The sequence below is a fragment of the Carcharhinus amblyrhynchos genome, chromosome 6 (assembly GCF_965287045.1).
Source record: "Carcharhinus amblyrhynchos chromosome 6, sCarAmb.v2.hapA, whole genome shotgun sequence".
NCBI lineage: Eukaryota > Metazoa > Chordata > Chondrichthyes > Carcharhiniformes > Carcharhinidae > Carcharhinus > Carcharhinus amblyrhynchos.
The window spans coordinates 34380916-34403376 of record NC_137329.1 but is presented as its reverse complement, the minus strand read 5'-3'; the positions used below and the strand labels follow the sequence as shown (position 1 = coordinate 34403376).

The following is a 22461-nucleotide window of genomic DNA, read 5'->3' as shown; positions in this document are numbered from 1 at the left end:
CATGTTTCATGATTATTTTAAAACTATTACTACAAACCACTAAAAGACAGAAAAAAGTGTTTTAAAACACCAGTTTTGAAAATAAATGTCCCACGTGGTAGGGGATGGGGATATGGCTAAGGTATTGAATAACTTTTTTGTTTCTGTCTTCACGGAGGAGGACATGAATAATTTGCCAGGTGTTAGTGATGGAAAGGTGGTAGGACTGGAGGGTCTTAATGACATTACTGTTACTAGAGAGGCGGTGCTCGACAGACTGGAGGGGCTGATTGTGGACAAGTCCCCAGGACCGGATGGAATGCATCCGAGGGTTCTGAAAGAAATGGCGGAGGTGATAGTGGATGTCTTGGTGGTTATTTTCCAGACGTCGCTGGATTCCGGGGAAGTGCCGGAGGATTGGAAAATGGCTAATGTTACGCCGTTGTTTAAGAAGGGTGCCAGGCAAAAGGCGGGGAATTATAGGCCGGTTAGTTTAACGTCTGTGGTAGGTAAAATGTTAGAATCCGTCATTAAGGAGGAAATTGCGAGGCATCTTGAAGGGAATTGCTTGATAGAGCAGACGCAGCACGGTTTCATTAAAGGGAAGTCGTGTCTGACAAATTTACTGGAGTTCTAATGAGGATGTGTCTGGGGCGGTGGATAGAGGAGAGCTGGTGGATGTGGTCTTTCTGGATTTTCAGAAGGCGTTTGACAAAGTACCTCACAAGAGGTTATTGCAGAAGGTCGAGGGACATGGAGTTGGGGGTAGGGTGTTAGCGTGGATAGAGGATTGGTTGTCAAATAGGAGGCAGAGAGTGGGGGTCAACGGGTGCTATTCGGATTGGCGGATGGTGACTAGTGGAGTGCCCCAGGGGTCGGTGCTGGGGCCTCAGCTTTTTACCATTTATATAAATGATCTGGAGGAGGGAACCGAGTGTAGGGTGTCGAAATTTGCTGATGACACCAAGATTGGTGGAACGGCAAATTGTGCGGAGGGTGTGGAGAGTCTGCAGAAGGATCTAGATAGGCTGGGCGAATGGGCCAGGAAATGGCAAATGGAATTTAATGTTGGCAAGTGTGAGGTGGTCCACTTTGGTAGAAATAATGGTAGGAAGGACTATTACTTGGCGAAAAACTGCAGCAGGCGACGGTGCAGAGGGACCTCGGGGTCCTTGTGCATGAGTCGCAAAAACCCAGCTTGCAGGTGCAGCATGTGGTCAGGAAGGCGAGGGGGATTGAATATAAAAGTAGGGAGGTCTTGCTGCAGCTGTATAGGGCATTGGTGAGGCCGCAGCTGGAGTACTGTGTGCAGTTTTGGGCGCCGCACCTGTGCAAGGATATTTTGGCCTTGGAGGGAGTGCAGAGGAGGTTTACTAGGCTGATACTGGAGTTGAGGGGGTTGAGCTATGAGGAGAGGCTGAATAAACTAGGCTTGTACTCGTTAGAGTTTAGAAGAATGAGGGGAGATCTCATTGAGACGTATAAGATGATGAATGGGATGGATAGGATAGAGGTGGAGAGACTCTTCCCGCTCAAAAAAGACAGTAGGACTAGGAGACACAGCCTCAAGATAAAGGGGGGCGTTTTAGAACGGCGTTGAGGAGGAACTTCTTCACTCAAAGGGTGGTGAATCTCTGGAATTCTCTGCCCGTTGAAGTGGTGGAGGCTGCCTTGCTAAATATTTTTAAGATGCGGGTTGATGGGTTTTTGATAAGAGAGGGGATTAAGGGTTATGGGGAGAGGGCGGGAAAGTGGAACTGAGCCACGACAGATCAGCCATGATCTTATTGAATGGCGGGGCAGGCTCGAAGGGCTGGATGGCCTACTCCTGCTCCTATTTCTTATGTTGTTATGAATCTACCTACCCTATCAGAAGAGGACTGTAAATTTCTGAGTGGGTGAATTGACACTGCACAGTGTTGCAGTTCTTTCTTTGACTTACTCTTCAAGCGTGACTCCCTTGTGGGGGTACAGAATAGGTGAAATGGCACAACACAATGATTAATATCCTAGCAACAATAAACATATTTCAAAGCCTTAAAAGAATGTGCAGAAACCCAAATGCAAAACACAAGCAAAAAAGCAATTATATTACAAAGAGTAAAGGAGCGAGATATTGTTCCCATGCCATTCAATTTTGTTTCAAAAAGGCAAGGGTAGCTAGGAAACCTGCGAAATCTCACTCATGAGGGCTGACGCACTTTTGCTGTGTAGAGGTATCAAAAAAAAACACAATTCTGATTTGTTTGAATAGTTTGGCCAAAGTGTTTTATCTTTTTGAGAGCCTGGCTCTCGTGTCTAACATTGCTTGTATCCCTGAGGAGAGGAGTGATAATAAGGTGAAGTTTGAGTTATTCACTCACTCAGTCTGCTCTGAGTGCTGCTGCACTGGGCTGCCACTCAGCTGCAGCGTTTTGACTTGCGATCTGGCTGCGCTCCAGGCCGCCCGCCTTTACTGAGCCTCGGGGCGCGCCGTAGCGTCAGCGGTTCCATGGTGAAAGTTTTCTCCAAAGTGTCCCGGAGTGAGCGGAGAGGAGGGAGAGCTCTCATCAGCGGCTCAGAGAGACCCGGCACCGACACACACAGTGTGAGTACCCGGTACCGGCAGCCGCCCGCTGCGGCTCCAGCTGTTGTTTGCGGCCAACCGTCTGCTAGCCCAGCCGTTACAGCGCGAGCTCGGTTACCGTGACAGCGGCGTGGGCTCGGGGAGGGGGAGGGTGGGGGGGTGGTGGCGGGCAGGGCGTGCGGGGGGGGGGTGGGCAGGATGTGGAGGGCGTGGGGGGCAGGGCGTGGGGGGCAGGGCGTGGAGGGCGTGGGGGGGTGGTGGGCAGGGCGTGGAGGGCGTGGGGGGGGGTGGTGGGCAGGGCGTGGAGGGCGTGGGGGGGGGGTGGTGGGCAGGGCGTGGAGGGCGTGGGGGGGGGTGGTGGGCAGGGCGTGGAGGGCGTGGGGGGGTGGTGGGCAGGGCGTGGGGGGGGTGGTGGGCAGGGCGTGGGGGGGTGGTGGGCAGGGCGTGGGGGGGGTGGTGGGCAGGGCGTGGGGGGGGTGGTGGGCAGGGCGTGGGGGGGTGGTGGGCAGGGCGTGGAGGGCGTGGGGGGGGTGGTGGGCAGGGCGTGGAGGGCGTGGGGGGGTGGTGGGCAGGGCGTGGGGGGGTGGTGGGCAGGGTGTGGAGGGGTGGTGGGCAGGGCGTGGAGGGCGTGGGGGGGGTGGTGGGCAGGGCGTGGAGGGCGTGGGGGTGGTGGTGGGCAGGGCGTGGGGTGGGTGGTGGGCAGGGCGTGGGGTGGGTGGTGGGCAGGGGGGAGGCGTTGGACAGGGTGAGTGTCGTGGTGGGTGAGGAGGGCAGGGGGTAGTGTTGGGAAGAGCAAGGTAGCGGGGGGTTGGGGAGGGCAGGTTGAGAATGGGGAGGATAGGGAGGTGGGGCTGTGGATAGGGGATGGGCACAGGTTGAGGAGATTAGGAGCAAGTGGATGGGTTGTGTGGAGGGGGTGAATGGGTGTGGGCAGTTGGGAAAGAAGGCGGGTCACAAAGTCGTACAGCGCGTAAACAGGTCCTTTGCCTCCTCATTTATGCTGACCATCAAATACCAGTCTGTACCAATTCCATTTACCAGCATTTGGAACACAGCCTACTATGCCATGGCAATTTAAGTGCTCGTTCAGATGCTTCTGAAATATTGCAAGAATACCTGCCTCCAGCACCCTTGGGCAATGTGTTCTGTATTTCTAATAATCTCTTGGTGAAAAAGTTTTCCTCACTTTCCCTCTAGATCACTTATTCCTCACTTTAAACTTTAGTCATCTGGCCTTAGACACCTCTGGCATGGGGAAAGGATTCTTATGATCTACCCTATCTATGTCTTTCATTTTGTATATACTTCTATCGGATCTCCCCCCTCCCCCAAGCCTCCACTGCTCCAGGGAAAACCAACCCAGCCTGTCCAGTGTCTCTTTGTAGCTGAAACTTTCCATCCCAGGCAGCATTCTGGTGAATTCCCTCTGCCTTCTCTCCAGTGCAATCATGACTTTCCAATAGTGTGGTGACCAGAACTGCACACACTATTCCATCTGTGGCCTAACCAATGCCTAATCAATGTTTTATCAAGTTGTAACCAGACCTCCCTGTGCCTATATTCTATGCCCTGACTAATGAAGGCAAGCATTCTATATGCCTTCTTCACCAACCTAGCTACCTGTGCTGCCACCCGTGGGGATCTGTGGATTTGTATACTAAAATGCCTTTGCTTCTCAATAGTCTGTAGGATCCTATCATTTAAAGTGTATCTTTGACCCTTATCTGGCCTCCCAAAATGCATCACCTCACACTTATCAGGATTAAATTCCATCTGCCATTGCTCTGTCCATCTTACCAGCTAATCAATATCAGTCTGTATTCTCAGACTACTCTCCTTACTATCAACAACACCAATTTTTGTGTTATCTGCAAGCTTATTAGTTATACCTTCTACATTTACATTGAAGTCATTAATGTATATAACAAACAGCAAGGGTCCCAGCAACAATCCTATGGTACTTTGCTGGTCATAGGCTTCCAATCACAAAAGCAATTCTCCACCATCACCCTTTGCCTCCTACTAACAAGCTAATTTTGGATCCATTTTGCCAACTTGCCTTGGATCCCATTGGCTCCAACCTTTTGAACCAGCTTTGCATTTGGCACCCTGCCAAAGACCTTACTGAAGGAGCCGGGGGCGTAGGGGTGGATGAGTGTGGGGTGGGGGGGGGGGGTTTGTTGAGAGACCCTAGAGGGGTTGGTGTGTAAAAAGGGGGTAGGGGTGCATGTGGGGAGGCAGGTGGGTGCATAGAGAAGGTAAAGGGCTTGGGGTAGGGGAGAGGGAGGTGGGTGGTGGAGCGAGTGGAAGGTGTTGTCACGGTAAAGGGAGGAGACAACAAGAGGGGATGGAGACAGAAGGGGGGGGAGGGGAAAACAGAGGGGTAATAGTTGGTGGAAAACCCAAGATGAATCAGGGATAGTGGGAGGGGGAAGAAGGGGTTGGCCAAGAGGATGGGGATGGAGAAAGAGAGGGCAAGAGTTGGGAACAGAGGGGATTTAGAGGAATCATAGGTGGGAGCAAGTGGGAAGGACTAATTGGAAAAGAGGAAGTGCAGGGATTCGAGGGAGAGAATATGAAGCAGGGGGCAAGTTATGAGCTGGGTATGTGGGTACCTAGTTTCCTCTTAAATCCATTTGCACTATCTGCTTTGGTGGCCAGTTCTAGCTGATTTCTGAAATGAAGTTTGTTTGTACTGTATATGAATCTGAGTTGGTGGGATCGGTTCACTAATTTGGACTTGGTTTATAAAATTGAATTTTTGACTACCTTATTGAATTTTTCATGATTATGAAGCGAATTCACAAAGTAAATCCACATTAATTGTTTGCAAACCGGGGGTTGAAATAGTTGCTGTTAATATGTTTGTGTAAAAGTCGTGTGTGTACATGCTTCATATGTTTGCAGTCACAAATAACATTTGCAAATGGGGCATGGGAATAGTGATGACAGAAATGAATCCACAACGTCTACTTGGCTGATTCTAATGGCTAGGTCTCATTTATATAAGGCCTCTGAGTTTCCTGACCAGGCAACATGCCTAAAAGTTGAGCAGATCAAAACCATTGTGTTTAGTCTTCAGCATAAAGTCCATTACCTAGCTGCTGACTCAGTCCCTCTCTCTGGCAATTACCTGAGACAGGCCAGACTCCTCATAACCTAGGAGGTCATATTTAACTGTGAGATGAACTTCCAATCATATATTCACACTGTTGTTAAGATTGTCCATTTCCACTCCATTATCTCGCCTGAATCATATGATCCCCATGGAGACCAATAAACCAAATTTACTGAATGACCACAATGAGAAAACCAGTAGGCAAGATTTCACTTTAAAAAAATTATCTTTATCAATCAAACCCAAGATCAACATAAATATGAATTAACAGGCAGATTGCAATTTATTATAAATTGTATATGTTAAATAGCAGATAGAACTAAGACAGATCTCACAAGTTTACTTGGCAGCCCACTCAACATATGTAACATCAAACTTAACCTTAAAATCCTTCAAAACTATTGTCTTACCCAAGAAGAATTCCAGTTCCTCCTCCTCCTAGGATTCAGGCTGATCTCCAGTTGACAGCAGCACAAAACTGACCCGAGTTCCGGGGCATGGTGTTCACCAAAATGGTATATCATGTCTACAAAACCTCTGTAGATCCATGGATAATGTCTTCAAGCAACTGCAGCTACTGCACATTTGTACATTCCCAACCTCCCAGCACTACAGTACTGGGATCATCATCTGTGTTCCAATGACCACGTGTCCTTTTATCTTGTTTTGGAACATACAACATAAATTAACCAGTTTCAGTTTCTCCAGAGGCTTTGGTTTCCAGTTCAGTTTCAGTCTTAGAAAACTTTTGGTTTCTAAGGAAACTAACGACTTTCGTGAAGCAAGCAGTACAGTAAGGAAAATCTGTAATTTCTTTAGGATGTCTTTAAATTATTTTTAATGTTTGAAAAGCACTTCTAAGAGCTTGCATGAATTGTGAAATAATCACTGTAATTTTCTTGAATAGTAAGAAATATTGGTTCATGTGACCTGGTGACCACCTAGGTATTACTTCTGGAAGTAATACCAACAGGAAGGAAGTTAACATACAAAAAGCTATATGACTGGGTGACACAAAGTATACTGAAGGTGGAAGGCAGTCAGAACACAGATGCAGAACCTCTTGGAGCTGTCTAAAAACGTCTAAAACATAGAAAGCTGTCTGAATAGCTCAAACCTGCTAAAGAACTGGATATTTCATCAGAAGTGGTCAAACTGTGAACTGGTGTGTTATTGGTTGGCTGTTTGAAAAGGAACTTTGGATAGCTATACCATCACAACAACTGTCATGACCCAAGGGAGAAAGGTGTTCATAGAAATGTGCTTTGTTGATGATAATTGTACCTGTGATCAGGGATCAAAGCTATGGTCAGATAGGACTCCTGGCCTACGCTGTGTGAATAAAGAAAAGCATATTGTTGAATCGTGTAGCTACATTTACCATTCATGCTGAAGGCGAATGCTTGCGTTTGTTTAAGAAGTGTCTTTGTTGTGTCGACTATTTGAAGGTAAATTTACTTCTGTATTTGAAGTATCATTGGCCTGTTAATTCATATTTAATTTGCATTGATTTTGAATGTCGTTAAAGTAAAAGTTACAAAAAGTGAAATTTTGTTGGTAATTTCTTCATTTGGGGTCAAAGAACAAAGAAAATGACAGCACAGGAATAGGCCTTCAGCCCTCCAAGCCTGTACTGACCATGCTGCCCGACAGGACTAAAACCCCCTACTCTTCTGGGGACCATATCCATCTATTCCCGTCCTAATCATATATTTGTCAAGATAAGAACATAAGAAATAGGAGCAGGAGTAGGCCATCTAGCCCTTTGAGCCTGCCCCGCCATTCAATAAGATCATGGCTGATCTGAAGTGGATCAGTTTCACTTTCCCGCTTTCTCCCCATAACCCTTAATTCCCTTGTCTATCAAAAACCTATCTACCTGTGACTTAAATATATTTAGCGAGGTAGCCTCCACCACTTCAACGGGCAGAGAATTCCAGAGCTTCACCACCCTTTGAGTGAAGAAGTTCCTCCTCAGCTCTGATCTAAACTGCCCCCCCCCCCCCCCCCCCCCCCCCTTATCTTGAGGCTGTGCCCTGTAGTCCTGCTGTCCTTTCTAAGCGGGAAGAATCTCTCTACCTCTACCCTATCCATCCCCTTCATTATCTTATACATCTCTATAAGATCCCCCCTCATCTTTCTAAACTCCAACGAGTACAGACCCAGTCTATTTAGTCTCTCTTCATAGTCCAGCCCCCTCATCTCTGGTATCAGCCGAGTGAACCTCCTCTGCACTCCCTCCAAGGCCAATATATCTTTGCACAAGTGCGGCGACCAAAACTGCACACAGTACTCCAGCTGCGGCCTCACCAGTACCCTGTACAGTTGCAGCAAGACCTCCCTACTTTTATATTCTATCCCCCTCGCTATAAAGGTCAGCATTCCATTTGCCTTCTTGATCACCTGCAGACTGGGTTTTTGTGACTCGTGCACAAGGACCCCCAGCTCCCTCTGCACCGTAGCATGCTGCAGCTTTTCGCCCTTTAAATAGTAATCCCACCTACTATTATTTCTGCCAAAGTGGATAACCTCATACTTGCTAACATAATACTCCATCTGCCATGTCCTTGCTCATTCGCTTAGCCTATCCAGATCCCTCTGCAGACTTTCCACACCCTCCGTGCAATTTGCTTTTCCACTCATCTTCGTGTCATCAGCAAATTTCGTCACCCTACGCTCAGCCCCCTCCTCCAGATCATCTATATAAATGTTAAATAGCTGAGGCCCCAGGACCGATCCCTGCGGCACTCCACTAGTCACCAATCGCCAATCAGAATAGCACCCATTGATACCAACTCTCTGCTTCCTATTAGACAACCAATCCTCTATCCACGCTAACACCTTACCCCCAACTCCGTGCACCCTAACCTTATGTAGCAACCTCTTATGAGGCACCTTATCAAACACCTTTTGAAAATCTAAAAACACCACATCCACCGGTTCCCCTCTGTCTACCGCACTAGTCACATCCTCATAAAAATCCAATAAATTCATCAAACACGACAAAGATGCCCCTTAAAAGTCACTATTGTATCTGCTCCCACTACCTCTCCTGGCAGCAAGTTCCAGGGTCATTTGATAAATTTGATTATTTTGATTTATGGTTTTCTCCCACACTGATCATGGTCCAGTTTCCTCTTTCAAGTTGTGGACTGCCTCAAAAAAATACAAGCTTTGAAACCAGCAATTCCATCACACACTGTCCCTGCATTAATTCACCTGCTGTTGAAACCCTCATCCATACCTTTGTTATCTCTAGACGACTATTTGAGTACCCTTCAGATTGATCTCCCATGTTCTATCTTCTGTCAACCTGAAGTCATTATTAAACTCGATTGTCCATGTCTTTACTCCATGCCAAGTTCCGTTCCTCTATTAGCCCTGTTCTTTCTGAGCACTAATATCTCCTGGTCAAGCAATGCCTTGATTTTAAAATTCCTATCCTGGCCTCATCCTTCACTATTTCTAATTGCCTCCAACCCCACAACCTTCCAAGGTATCTGCACTCATGTAATTCTGGGGTCTTGAGCATCTCTGATTTTATTTGCTTCTTGAATTGGTAATCGTGCCTTTAGCTTCATAGCCCCTAAGTTGTAAAAATTCGTCCTTAAACCTCTCCATCTCACTACCTCTTTTTCCTCTTTTAAGACACTTTAAAACCTATTTCTTTGTCCATACATTGAGCCATCTGCCCTAATATCACCTAACATGGATTGGTGCCCATTTTGGTTCATATCACTTCTGTGAACCTCCTTGGGACAAGTTATTGCAATAATATATAAACTGTGGTGAAGGGAAGCTTCGTTCAGTCAAAACTCAGTTCTGAGTAATTGTAAATAGCTGATTCAGAATCTTAATGCGCCTGGGGTTATGCCTTTTTGCTGCCAAACTGGTCAATGTTAGCTTATCCATCTTGGTATTTTCTGTTACAGAGCAATGTGGAGGATTCACTTATGTTCCCTGATAGTGTGGCAGTAAAGGAAAAAAAAGCTTCAGACAGTTTTTGTAAAGGACTCAGATGCCTTTGAAGTGAGAACGAAATGTCAAGCACTGTTCAGATATGAAATACAGACTTTTGACTGGTATTCCAATATCGAATGACTAACATTCCCGACTGGTGAGCATTTGCTCATTGTCAGTGATTAATCTTGATATATAGAATCAGTTACTGCCTCAATTGTTCTCAAGATGATGCTGCCCTGAACAATTAGTTACTCAGGAATAATGGACCTTCCATAGGCATAGCACCAGAGGGGCTATTCTCTCCTATGTTGCTTGGCCCTCATGTTATATGATATTGTTAAAATTATAAGGTTTATAAGACATTTTACTTTGCAGACTAGCTTTAAATTTAGGGTAAATTTATGTGAATTGTTCTGCAGACTATTTGACAAAAGCCTGGGTGATTTGATTTGTTAGAGATCAAAGGCAGGCTTAGATTGTTTGACTGAGAAGAAGGTGCAAGATCTTTACACTTTGAGACACTGGCCACAGTTTCTGAATTTATTTGGGGTAGTTTCTGGATCTCCCTCCCAGAAAGTTGCTGTAAACAGTTACACTGTAAATGGACCATTTAATTCTAAAGTGAAAGCAAGTTGGGATCAAAAATAGTCAATTAGCATTTCTATCTGGATTCAGGGCTAATGTGTTTCCTGTTTGCCATGAGGAAAAAGGAGTCTTTTTCAGATTAGGCTTCCCTGCAAATCAATTAGTATGATGGGCAGACAGCAATGTTCTATGTGGTCAGCAGAGAAAAGGCTATTTAATTTTCATTTTGCAGGCCAGATGTGGGAGGGAGACGGTCTCTGGTTGCGGGGAGACATCTTGTAGGCATCCAAGCATTCTGCAAGATTCGTCCTGGCATACCCACAGGAAGAATAATCATTGGATCAAGCTTTACTGCTGGTGGTGAATGTAAAAACAAACTTTGAAAACTTGAAAGCACTACTTGGCAAAATGGAGATTTGTAAACTTATTGGAAGCTGGAATCTCTTTGCTAAAAGGAATACGAGTTTGCGGAGATTGAAATGGGTAATATGTATACAAGGATAATGTTGCCTTCTGTAGTTAAAGTATAAGTTGTCTGAAAAATAAAAATAATGTTTAGTCAATTGTCTTTTTAGTTTTTGTTATAGTAAAAGTTTTAAAATTTGACAGTTTGTTCAGTCATTCTTTCAAATAATAACTGGAAGTTATGGAAATATTATCGGTCTCTATGGAGAGTGTAACAAAATCCATTGTAGTCATGTTGCTATCTTTGCCTCACTATTTAATGTGTTTGGTTTAGCACATCAACCATGACAGTGATGAAGCTAATCCTTTGACATAGAACGATTCATGCAAGAAATTACCTTGCCGAGCCATTCATACAGTGTAATCATCAGGATAGTGTACGTATTATCCTGGTGTTCAACTTCCTCGTGTGGTACATGGGGTTATTGACCTCTTCAAATTTTTTTGGACAAAGTCATTGACTTTCAAAACAGACAATACTAGTATAGTCACAGCCCATGTTACAGTGAAAGATAATTGCTGGAGCTGTTATATTTACCACAATAAACCGTGCTGATCCAATCCCACCAGGATCTCCATTCCAATGTTATCTATATGATTCCTGTGGCAATGTCAGGTGAAATTTAATTTACATATATACCAACCTTCCACACCTCCATAAGACATAAGAGCAGAATTAGGCTGCTTGGCCCATCGAGTCTGCTCCACCATTCAATCATGGCTGATTTTTTTTTTTATCCCCATTCTCCTGCTTTTTCCCCATAACCCATGATCCCCTTATTAATCAAGAACCTATCTACCTCGGTCTCAAAGACTCAATGACCTGGCCTCCACAGCCTTCTGCAGCAAAGAGTTCCACAAATTCACCACACTCTGGCTGAAGAAATTCCTCCTCATCTCTGTTTTAAAGGATTGTCCCTTTAGCCTGAGGTTGTGCCCCCTGGTTCTCGTTTTTCCTACTAGTGAAAACATCCTATCCTCGTGCACGCAATCCAGGCCTTGCAGTATCCTATAAGTTTCATTAAGATTCCCCCCTCATCCTCCTAAAGTCCGACAAGTACAGACCCAGAGTCCTCAACTATTCCTCATACAACAAGCTCTTCACTCCAGGGATCAGTCTGGTGAACCTCCTCTGGACCCTTTCCAAGGCCAGCACATCCTTCCCTAGATATGGGGCCCAAAACTGCTCACAGTACTCCAAATAGGATCTGACCAGAGCTTTATACAGCTCAAGTACACCCCTGCTCTTGTATTCTAGTCCTCTCAACATGAATGCTAACATTGCATTTGTCTTCCTAACTGCTGACTGGTCCTGCACGTTAACCTTAAGAGAATCTTGAACAAAGACTCGCTAGTTTCTTTGTGCGTCTGATGTCCTAAGCATTTTCCCATTTAGAAAATAGTCCTTGCCTCCATTCCTCCTTCCCAAGTGCATAACCTCACACACTTTTCCACATTGTATTCCATCTGCCACAACTTTGTCCTTTCTCCTAACCAGTCCAAATCCTTCTGCACCGCCACACACACACACACACACACACTCCCCCCCCGCCCCGGCTTCCGCAATACTACCTGTCCCTCTATATATCTGCAAACTTGGCAACAATGCCTTCAATTCCTTTTTCCAAATCGTTAATGTGTATTGTGAAAAGCTGTAATCCCAGCATCGACCTCTAAGGCACATTACTAGTCACTGGCTGCCATGCTGAAAAAGACCCCTTTATCCCCACTCTCTGCCTCCTGCCAGTCAGCCAACCCTCTATCCATGCCAGGATCTTACCCTTAACACCATGGTCTCTTAACTTATTTAACAGTCTCCTATGTGGCACCTTGTCAAAAGCCTTTTGGAAATCTAAATAAATGTCCACTAGAGCTGGAGACTCGTTATTTGTCTCCATTGACATTGTGGTGACCAGGAACACAGTGTGCGGGATTTTCATTTCCACTATTTTACCCCTTTGCCTAATTTTTTTCTTGACTGTTGTGATTAGAGATTGGAAGGAGAAGGGTTCTAATCAAATCTATAGTTTCAGTACTAAGAATTATTTTAAATGTGAAGAAAACAGTTCGAATTGTAAAGCATATTGAAAATTGTGCCATTTTGGCCTTTGTACTTCTGGACAAATCAATAGTGAAAATTTATCCTGTTGAAAATGATTGTTTACCATTCATTTCCATGTTGCTGTTCTCCGGATTCCATTATGTAACTGTTTTATCAGGTGTACTTATTGGATTTGCTTATTAATGCCATAATTCATGCAATAATTAAAGTTGACGTGTAGAATTATAGAAATATACTATACTACAGAAGAAGCTGGCCATTTGGCCCATCAGGCCTTCATTGACAGAACATTTTTTCCACCCTCCCTCCCACCTCATAATCCCTCACATTTACCCTTCTAATCCCCCTAACCTACATATCTTGGGACCCTAAGGGGCAATTTAGCATGACCAATCCACCTCTGCTGCACATCTTTGGACTGTAGGAGAAAACCAGAGCACCAATCCACGCAGACACGGGGAAAATATGCATTACTACTTGAATAATTAATTTCAAAAATCGTAAGTAATACTAATGTCACTACCAGAGTTTCAATCAGAGCAACTGTTAGGAATTTTCCAATAACTTTTTCAGCTAGGTTTTTGCTTCACTTTTCCCAGTATTTGAATTTGTATCACACCTGACTTCCTTGCTGTTTAATTCTTAATCTTAATTTGCTCCATCATGTTAGCAATGCAAGCTGGAAAAAGTTCAGCTTTTCTCAGTCCTTGTTACGATAACAAGCTGTTCTTTGTGTGCAGGTATCTTAGTTACCTTTTTTGTTAATCTTCGCCATTGTGATTACATTGCTTCAAAGTTATGCTAAATTTTAAACTATCAATCATCTCTCCAAAATCCAAATAATCTGTGAGCAAATTAAATATTTCATTGAAGGACAAAGCAGGTTTACAATACCGTTGATAATGTTACAATATTTGAATATGATTTATGGCTAATGTGTTTAAGTTTTTATTGGCAGAGATAATAGTTTGTGCTAAGACGTTTGAAGGCATGTCAGGGTTTGATTGCAGTTAATGATACATTACAGTGGAAGCTGCAGGAGGGTAATAGTACCTGTGAATAGGTGACTGCCAGTGAGTTACTAAGCTGCAACTCAATCGAGCAGTTCAGTGACGTCCTGGAAATGTCAATAATTTGTCGTCCCCCCTCACATCCCTGCAATAAAATTACTGCCTTGAACAAGCAAATGGATCATGCATACTATTCTACTGTGATCCACATACTTTAGGGAGGTGGGTAGGAAGTAGGAGGATTTGATTTACATAGAACACTACAGCACAAACAGGCCCTGCGGCCCACAAGTTGCGCCGATCACGTCCATACCTACCAAACCATAGAACTATCTGTAACTCCCAATCCCATTAAATCCCATGTACTCATCCAGAAGTCTTTTAAAAGACCCCAGTGAGTTCGCCTCTACCACCACCGATGGCAGCCGATTCTACTCACTCACCACCCTCTGAGTGAAAAACTTACCCCTAACATCTTCTCTGTACTTGCTTCCCAGCACCTTAAACCTGTGTTCTCTCGTAGCGACCATTTCAGCCCTGGGAAATAGCCTCTGAGAATCCACCCTATCTATTCCTCTCAACATTTTATAAACCTCTATCAGGTCGCCTCTCAACCTTCGTCTCTCCAGGGAGAAGAGACCTAGCTCCCTCAACGTATCTTCGTAAGGCATGCCTCCCAATCCAGGCAACATCCTTGTAAATCTCCTCTGCACCCTCTCAATAGCTTCCACATCCTTCCTGTAGTGAGGCGACCAGAATTGCGTACGGTAGTCCAAGTGGGGTCTGACAAGGGTCTTAGAAAGTTGCAGCATTACCTCCCGACTCCTAAACTCAATCCCTCGATTAATGAAGGCCAGTACACCATACGCCTTCTTGACCACATCCTCCACCTGTGAGGCCGATTTGAGCGTCCTGTGGACCCAGACCCCAAGATCCTTCTGCTCTTCAACACTGCTGAGACTCCTACCCTTGATTTGTACTCCTTCATCCCATTGGTCCTGCCAAAATGGACCACTACACATTTATCTGCGTTGAAGTCCATCTGCTACTTCTCCACCCAGCCTTGCATCCTATCTATGTCCCGCTGCAACTTCTGACGTCCCTCCAGACCATCCACAACACCACCAACCTTCGTATCATCAGTGAACTTACTAACCCATCCCTCCACTTCCTCATCCAGGTCCTTTATGAAAGTGACAAACAGCAAGAGTCCTAGAACAGATCCCTGGGGCACTGCACTGGTGACCGACCTCCATGCAGAAAAAGACCCATCCACACTCTCTTCCTTCTGCAGGCAAGCCAGTTCTGGATCCACAAGGCCAAAGCCCCTTGGATACCATGCCCTCTCACCTTCTCAAGAAGTCTTGCATGGGGGACCTTATCAAACGCCTTGCTGAAGTCCATGTAAACCACATCCACTGCTCTTCCTTCGTCAACAGGTCCAGTCACATTCTCAAAGAACTCAACTAGGCTTGTAAGGCATGACCTGCCCTTGACAAAGCCGTGCTGACTATTTCTGATCATTCTAAACTTCTCTAAATACTCATAAATCTTGTCCCTCAGAATCCTGTCCATCAACTTACCAACCACTGAGGTCAGACTCACCAGTCGGTAATTTCCCCGGCTATTCCTGTTCCTTTTCTTGAAAATAGGAACCACACCTGCAATCCTCCGGAACCTCTCCTGTCTCCATCGACGATGCAAAGATCATCGCCAGGGGCTCTGCAATCACTTCCCTCACCTCCCACAGTAACCTGGGGCACATCCCATCTGGTCCCGGCGACTTATCTATCTTGATAGAATTTAAAAGTTCCAACGCGTCCTCTTTCTTAACGTCCTTTTCAGTCTGCCGCAAACCTGTAGTACAACCTCCCAGATCATATTTGTATTCAAATTTGCAGAATATGACCTGGAGATTCCCCTGGGTATCTTGTACTTGGTCCTTAGTTTAAACGGGCAAAACTGCAGCAGATGAAGTTCAATGCATGGAGGTGAGATCACTCAATTTGGTCCTAAGAAAGGTAGATCAGTATATTTTCTAAACACTAAGCTCGAAACAGTGGAAGAGATTTAGAGGACCAAGAACAGAAACCACAAAAAGCTATTGGCAGGTATAAAATCTAATACTTCTGAGACAGTCCTTCGGGGTCAAGGATTTCTTAGCTTCCATTCCAGTTTTATACGATCTGAGGTGCCTGAAAAGTCCAACGTGTATTCTGCAGACCCAGCCACATGCAGAGCAAGTGCTGCATGATGAGTTGGGAAGATGGGTTATTTGAAAGTTTGTGTGCTTCCTCTGATTTGACTTCGGTCCTGCACGTTCCAACAAACATTCTCTCTGTTTGGTGCCTTCTTGAATAAGCCTTCTCCATTTTGGTCAGCCATAAGCCAGGGACTCCCTTGAGTTGGTGGGTACGCTTGATCTCTTCAGGGAGGCTTCAAGGAGATCCCTAAAACCTTCCCATGTCCTCCTGGAAGTCTCCTGCCACAACCAAACTCTGAGTAGAGTAGTTGTTTTGAGAGTCTGGTGACAGGCATACGAGTGACACGTCGCACTCATTCAAGCTGGTTTTCAATGATTAGCACGTTAATGCTGGGCATGTTGGCTCGGGAGAAGTCGTTGCTGGTGAACTGCGTTTCTTGCCACCGGATTTGGAGAATCTTGCCACGGCACCACTAGTGGTCCTCCTTCAGGGCCTTTAGATGCCTGCTGTAGATTGTCCAAATCTCTGACACACATAGCAGCGGAAGGATCACTGGTTCCTGGTAAACCATACACTTAGCTTAGTTCCTCAAATGTTCTTTCCTCAATAGGCTGAAGGCTGAGTTGGCACATTGGAGATAATAAGGAAGTTTTCACCTATATCTCCCTTCATTGAGAGGAAGCGCCTAAGAAAGAGAAAGTCTCCAGGATCCCACCATTGATACTTATTGGTGACGGGTGGTGTGGGACTCTGTGGGAGCTAGTTGGAAGAGAACCGTAGTTTTCCAGGTATTTAGTGAAAGGTTCATTGTCTTATACGCTTCAGAAAAGGAGCTGATAATAACCTGAAGTTCAGTTTCTGAATGGGTACGTACAAGGGACATCTGTGTAATGAAACTGAGGCGAAAGTGGTTTTGGCATAGGATTTCAACCACAAAGGCTTACCCTTGTATTAAATTTGGTTGTGCTCAGAAATTTGTCACCAGTCTGTGTTTGCATCTCTGACTTCCATGCCGTGATCCTCACCAACTGCACACCATAAGCCCCGCTTTGATGAATGTATCATTACCTTAATTTTCTTCCCAGTTTCCTCATTGCAATACTGCTCCTCACCTCCAGCAACTTACCCATTGGAATTCTAGAATCATGGAATCTCTACGGTGCAGGAGGAGGTCATTCGGCCAATTGAGTCTGCACGAAATTTCCAACAGAGCATTTCACCCAGGCCCTATCTCCACATATTTATCCTGTTAATCACCCTAACTTATACGTGTTGGGACACTAAGGAACAATTTAGCATGGTCAATTCACCTAACCTGCACATTTTTGGACTGTGATAGGAAACTGGAGCACCTGGAGGAAACCCACGCAGACATGTGGAGAATGTGCAAACGCCACATAATCACCCAAAGCTGGAATCGAACCTAAGTCCCTGGCACTGTGTGGCAGCATTTCTAACCACTGTGTCACTGTGGAGATAATCTAAAGAACAGACAGGAAACTGTTCAACCTACAAACACTAATTTAGGCTAAAAAGGCTTTATTGTAATAGGACTTGGATACAGAGGGGGGGAAGTGAAACTATAGTTAGATAAAGCTTTGAACTGTGTCCAGTTTTGGGCGTTACACCTCCAGATGATATGGAACGAAGGGATGAAGCTTAGACTGACTAGAATGATATCGTGACTAAAAGAAGTTAATTGTGAGGACAGATTGCAGAGATGTGATTTGTGTTCTCTTGAGTATAGAAGTTTAAGGTTAAACCTGAATCCACCCTTAAGATGATTTAATGACATTGGTTGCGCAAATGGAGAAAAAATATTTCCTATGGCGTGTTGTTCAGAACAAGGAAGTCCACCTTAAAATTAGTGTTAAGTTGTTCAGGAATGATGTTAGGAAACGTAAAGGATAGTCATTGATGTCTGGAGACTTTGGCATTGTAGTCATACCACTGGATTAGTAATCCGGAGGCCCAGATTAATGCTCGGGGACATGAGTTTAAATCCCACGACAATAGCTGGTGGTATTTAAATTCAATTCATAAATCTAGAATTAAAAGTTTGTCTCAGTAATGTTGACTATGAAACCATTGTTGATTGTCATAAAAGTCCATCCAGTTTACTAATCTCATGTAGAGAAGGAAATCTGCTATAGGTTGCCCAAGAGTCTGAATTGTGGTTGACTTCGATCTGCCTCTGATCACTTGGCATTGACCAAGGCAGTGGAAACACAATGACACACACAGCCCTGTCGACCCTGCAAATTCCTCCTTACTAACATCTGGGGGCTTGTGACACCGACTCATCAAACAACTTCAATGTCCATCACCAAGAGCGATATGGTAGCACCACTGATGATTCATCTGACTGAGGGTCTGAAGCAGGTGGTGAGGGAACCAATAAGAGGGAAAAACCTACTTGACCACACTCTCACCAATCAATCTGTCACAGATATGTCTGTCTGTAACACTGTTGTTGGGAATGAACACTGCACAGTCATTGTGGAGACCAAGCCCTGTCTCCACATTGAGGATACTGTGTGACACTACCACTGTGCTAAATAGGCTAGATTTTGAATTGATCTAGCAACTCCAGGAGGTGCTGAGGGCCATCAGTGGCAGCAAAATTGTATTCAACCGCAACCTGCAACCTCATGGCCTGGCATATCCCCAACTCTATCATTACCAGCAAGCTAGGGAATTTACCTGGTTCAATAAGAGTGGAAGAAGGTATGCCAAGAGCAGTGCAAGCATGCTGAAGGATGGGGTGTCAACCAGGTGAAGATACAGCACAGGATAATGCAGTCGCAGCATATGATAAACAACTAAAAATTTCCTCAGCCAATCAGATCTAGGCTCTGCAGTGCTGCTACATTTAGTTGCGGGTGTGGTGGACAATCAAACAGCTAACTGGAGGAGGAGTCTCCACAAATATTCCCATCCTTGATGAAGGAGGAGCCAAACACATTAGTGCAAAAGACCAGGTTGAAGCATTCACAACCATCTTTAGCCAGAAGTGTCAAGTGAGTGATGCACCTCGGCCTCCTCCTGTGATCCGCAGCATCACGCATGCAAGTCTTCAGATAATTCTATTTACTTTACATGATATCCAGAAACAGCGGAAGACACTCAATATTGCAGTGGGGATGTTTGTGCAATTATCAGCAATGTTCAGCACCATTCCTCAGATACTGAAGCAGTTTGTGTTAAGGAACAGTTGGACAACACTCACCTTGGGCTGATAAGTGGCAAGTGCCAGTCAATGACTATCTCCAACACGAGTGAACCTACAGTTGCTGAATCCCCCACCATCAACTTTCTGGAAGTTACCATTAACCAGAAACCGAAGTGGACCAGACATGTCAAAATAGGTGGAAAGGCAAGTTGCGAGAGGGATACAAAGTTTAAAAAGAGACATTGATAGATTAAGCCAGTGGACAAAAAGTTGGCACGTGGAGTATAATATGAAAGGGAGGAAAAACTGTAGAAAGCGGCAATACAAAGGGACTTGGGGATCCTTGTGCATGAAGCACAGAAAGCTAGTACACTGGTGCAGCAGGTAATCAACAATAAGGCAATGGAATGTTGGCCCTTATTTCAAGGGGGTTGGAGTATATTAGTAGGGAAGTCTTGCTGGATCTGTATAAGGTACTGGTGAGACCTCAGAGCAGTTTTGGTCCCCTTTAATATGCAAAGGTTAAACAGGTTGGAACTCTATTCATTGGAATTTAGAGGAATGCGAGGTAATCTCATTGAAACAAATTGGATTTTTAAGGGACCGAGAGGATGGTTCCCCTCATGGGAGAGTTTAGGACCAGAGGGCTTAGTTTCAGAATAAAGGGATGCCAATTTAAGACTGAGATGAGGAGGAATTTCTTAGAAGTTTGTGATTCTTTGGAACTTCATGCCACAGAGAGTGGAGATAGAGTCTTTGTGTACATTTAAGGCCAAGGTAAATAGATTTTTGCTCGGTGAAGGAATCCAGTGTTATGGGGAAAGGACAGGAAAGTTACATGAGTATCAAATCAGCCATGATCCTGTTGAGTGGTGGAAGAGGCTTGAGGGGCCAAGCGGTCCTATTTCTTATGGTCTAGAAGAGCTGGTCAGAGGCTGAGAATTCTGTGGCGAGCATCTCGCCTCTTGACTCCCAAAGCCTGTCCGCCATGTACAGAGCGCAAGTCAAGAATTTGATGAAATACTCTGCACTTGCCTGGATGAGTGCAGCTCCAACACTCAAAGCTCAGCACCATCCAGGTCAAAGCAGCCTGCTAGAGTAGCTCCCCATCCATCGCTGGTGCAAATTAGCTGTAATGTGCACCATCTACAGGATGCATGGTAGAAACTTGCCTTTGACAGCATCTTCCAGAAAACAATAATTCTGTTTTTTCTCAACAGATGCTGCCAAGTTTTTCCAGCAGTTTCTCTTTTTATTTCAGTAAAGCTACTGACTCACTTCAACCAGCGCAGCATTTCCATTTGCTGTACCAGGAATCCTTGTGACCTTCCTGAGCCACATTTTCTGCTAATAGCAGTTATGTTTTTAACATTCTGACAAAAGATCATTGATATGAAACATTAACTTGAATTCCCTCTGCACAGCTACTACCTGAGCTACTGAACGTTTCTTGCTTTATTTGAGATTTTCAGCATCTACAATATCTTATTTTTCTATTAGTAACCATTTTGTGTTGCTTATCTATTGTTTAATTTATTTCTGATGGAAATCTTGCGTATTCAAACTAAATTGATGAATCTAGTCAACAGCCTACACGCAATTCAATGTAAATTGATTCTGTTATACAAGCTTTTTAATTTTGCAATATATATCTAATTACCATTCTAAATTACTGTAGAAACAATAGGTTAAAGGTCACATATTATAAGTTATTAAACAAAGGGGATTAAATAATCCTACCGACTTTCAATCTATAAGGTGATTTAAAGCAATTTAGGTTTTGCAAATTTCATTTTACTTTTCAGGCTCTTTCATCCCACTTGTCCATTTTTATTAAAAATGTGCAGAGTCAGGACATCAACTGGGGTGTTCTTAAGGATTGGAATATGGCGGGGAAAAAAAAATTAAGATTTAACAAAAAACTTTGACGTGAAGCTGGCTTGAATTTTTAAGCGTACCATATTTTTCTCTTAATCACTATAGGAATGAAAATTACATTGGAAAGCATGTTGTTATAAGATACGTTTTTACAAATAGTAGTGGCCTATTCTTAATGAAGACCTTGCAGCACACGACCTCCTCATCACCAACACGACCTTCTGTCTGCCTACCCGTAACAAGACATCCTGGATGCATCCCCGCTCTAAGCATTGGCATCTTATCTTCTATGTCTTTGTCAGGAGAAAAGACAGGCAGGATGTCAGAGTAACCAAGGCCATGTGTGGTGCTGACTGCTGGACAGATCACAGGCTCATTGTCTTCAAAATGAGGCTCCGCATCAGACCCAAGAGGCGACCACAAGGAAGCAAGGTTATGAAAAGAATCAATGCGGCCAAGCTGAAGAACCCCAGCGTAGCTTCAGCCCTGGCTGAAGACTTAGAAATCAAGCTTGCTGACCTACAGCTCACAGGCAGCGCTGAGGACGACTGGGAATGCTTCAGGGATGCTATCCATGCATTTGCGCTGAAGATGCTCGGGCCCTCTATTCGCAAGCAGCATGATTGGTTCGATGAGAATGATGAAGAGATACAGGCTCTACTTGTTGAAAAGCACCATCTTCATTGGGACTGTCAGAACAACCGTCTTCAGGTGCCAAGAAAAATGCTTTTATCAGTGCTTGCAGGACAGTCCAGAATAAACTGCGTAAAATGCAGGATGCCTGGCTGAGCGCCAAGGCAGATGAAATACAGGGATACGCTGACAGAAGCGACTTGAAATAATTCTATGAAGCCCTCAACAGTCTCTACGGACCTCAATCTCTCAGGAGTCCCCCCCTCCTGAGTACAGATAGTACAACTCTCATTACAGAGAAGACTCAGACCCTGCAGAGATGGGCTGAACGCTTTGAAGCTGTCCTCAACCGACCGTCATCTATTAACGATAGGCAATAGACAGGATTCCCCAGGTTGAAATCAACAGCGTCATGGATGACCCACCGGTAGTAGCCGAAGTCATGAAAGCTGTCAGCCAGCTATCCAGTGGCAAAGCCCCAGGGGCAGATGCCATACCTGCAGAGATCTATAAAGCTGCTGATCCTGCACTTATCGAGAAGCTCACCGAGTTGTTCCAGTCCTTTTGGAAGCAAGGATCCATTTCTCAGGAACTTAAAGATGCTTCCATTGTACACCTCTACAAGAGAAAGAGCAATCAGCCATTATGCGACAACTACCGAGGAATCTTGTTGCTTTCCATCACAGGAAAAACCTTTGCGAGAGTCCTTTTAAATCATCTACTGACATGATTTTTGCTGCGCGCTAACTTCAGAAGTTCAGGAGCAGAATTGCGAGCTCTTCACAACCTTTGTTGACCTCACGAAAGCCTTTGACACTGTAAGCTG

At 44.7% G+C, this 22461-nt stretch overlaps 1 protein-coding gene across 2 annotated transcripts in view; it reads left to right on the top strand.

The window, feature by feature from the left end:
• The first annotated feature begins 2414 nt into the window (after positions 1-2414).
• stk33 (serine/threonine kinase 33) overlaps positions 2415-22461 on the top strand; it is a 172993-nt gene continuing 152946 nt past the window's right edge. The window contains exon 1 of one of the 2 annotated variants that reach the window (XM_080190182.1): positions 2415-2566. The gene's annotated coding sequence lies outside the window, so the exon portion shown is untranslated. The remainder of the gene's footprint in view (positions 2567-22461) is intronic. The other variant, XM_080190188.1, reaches the window with a different exon arrangement.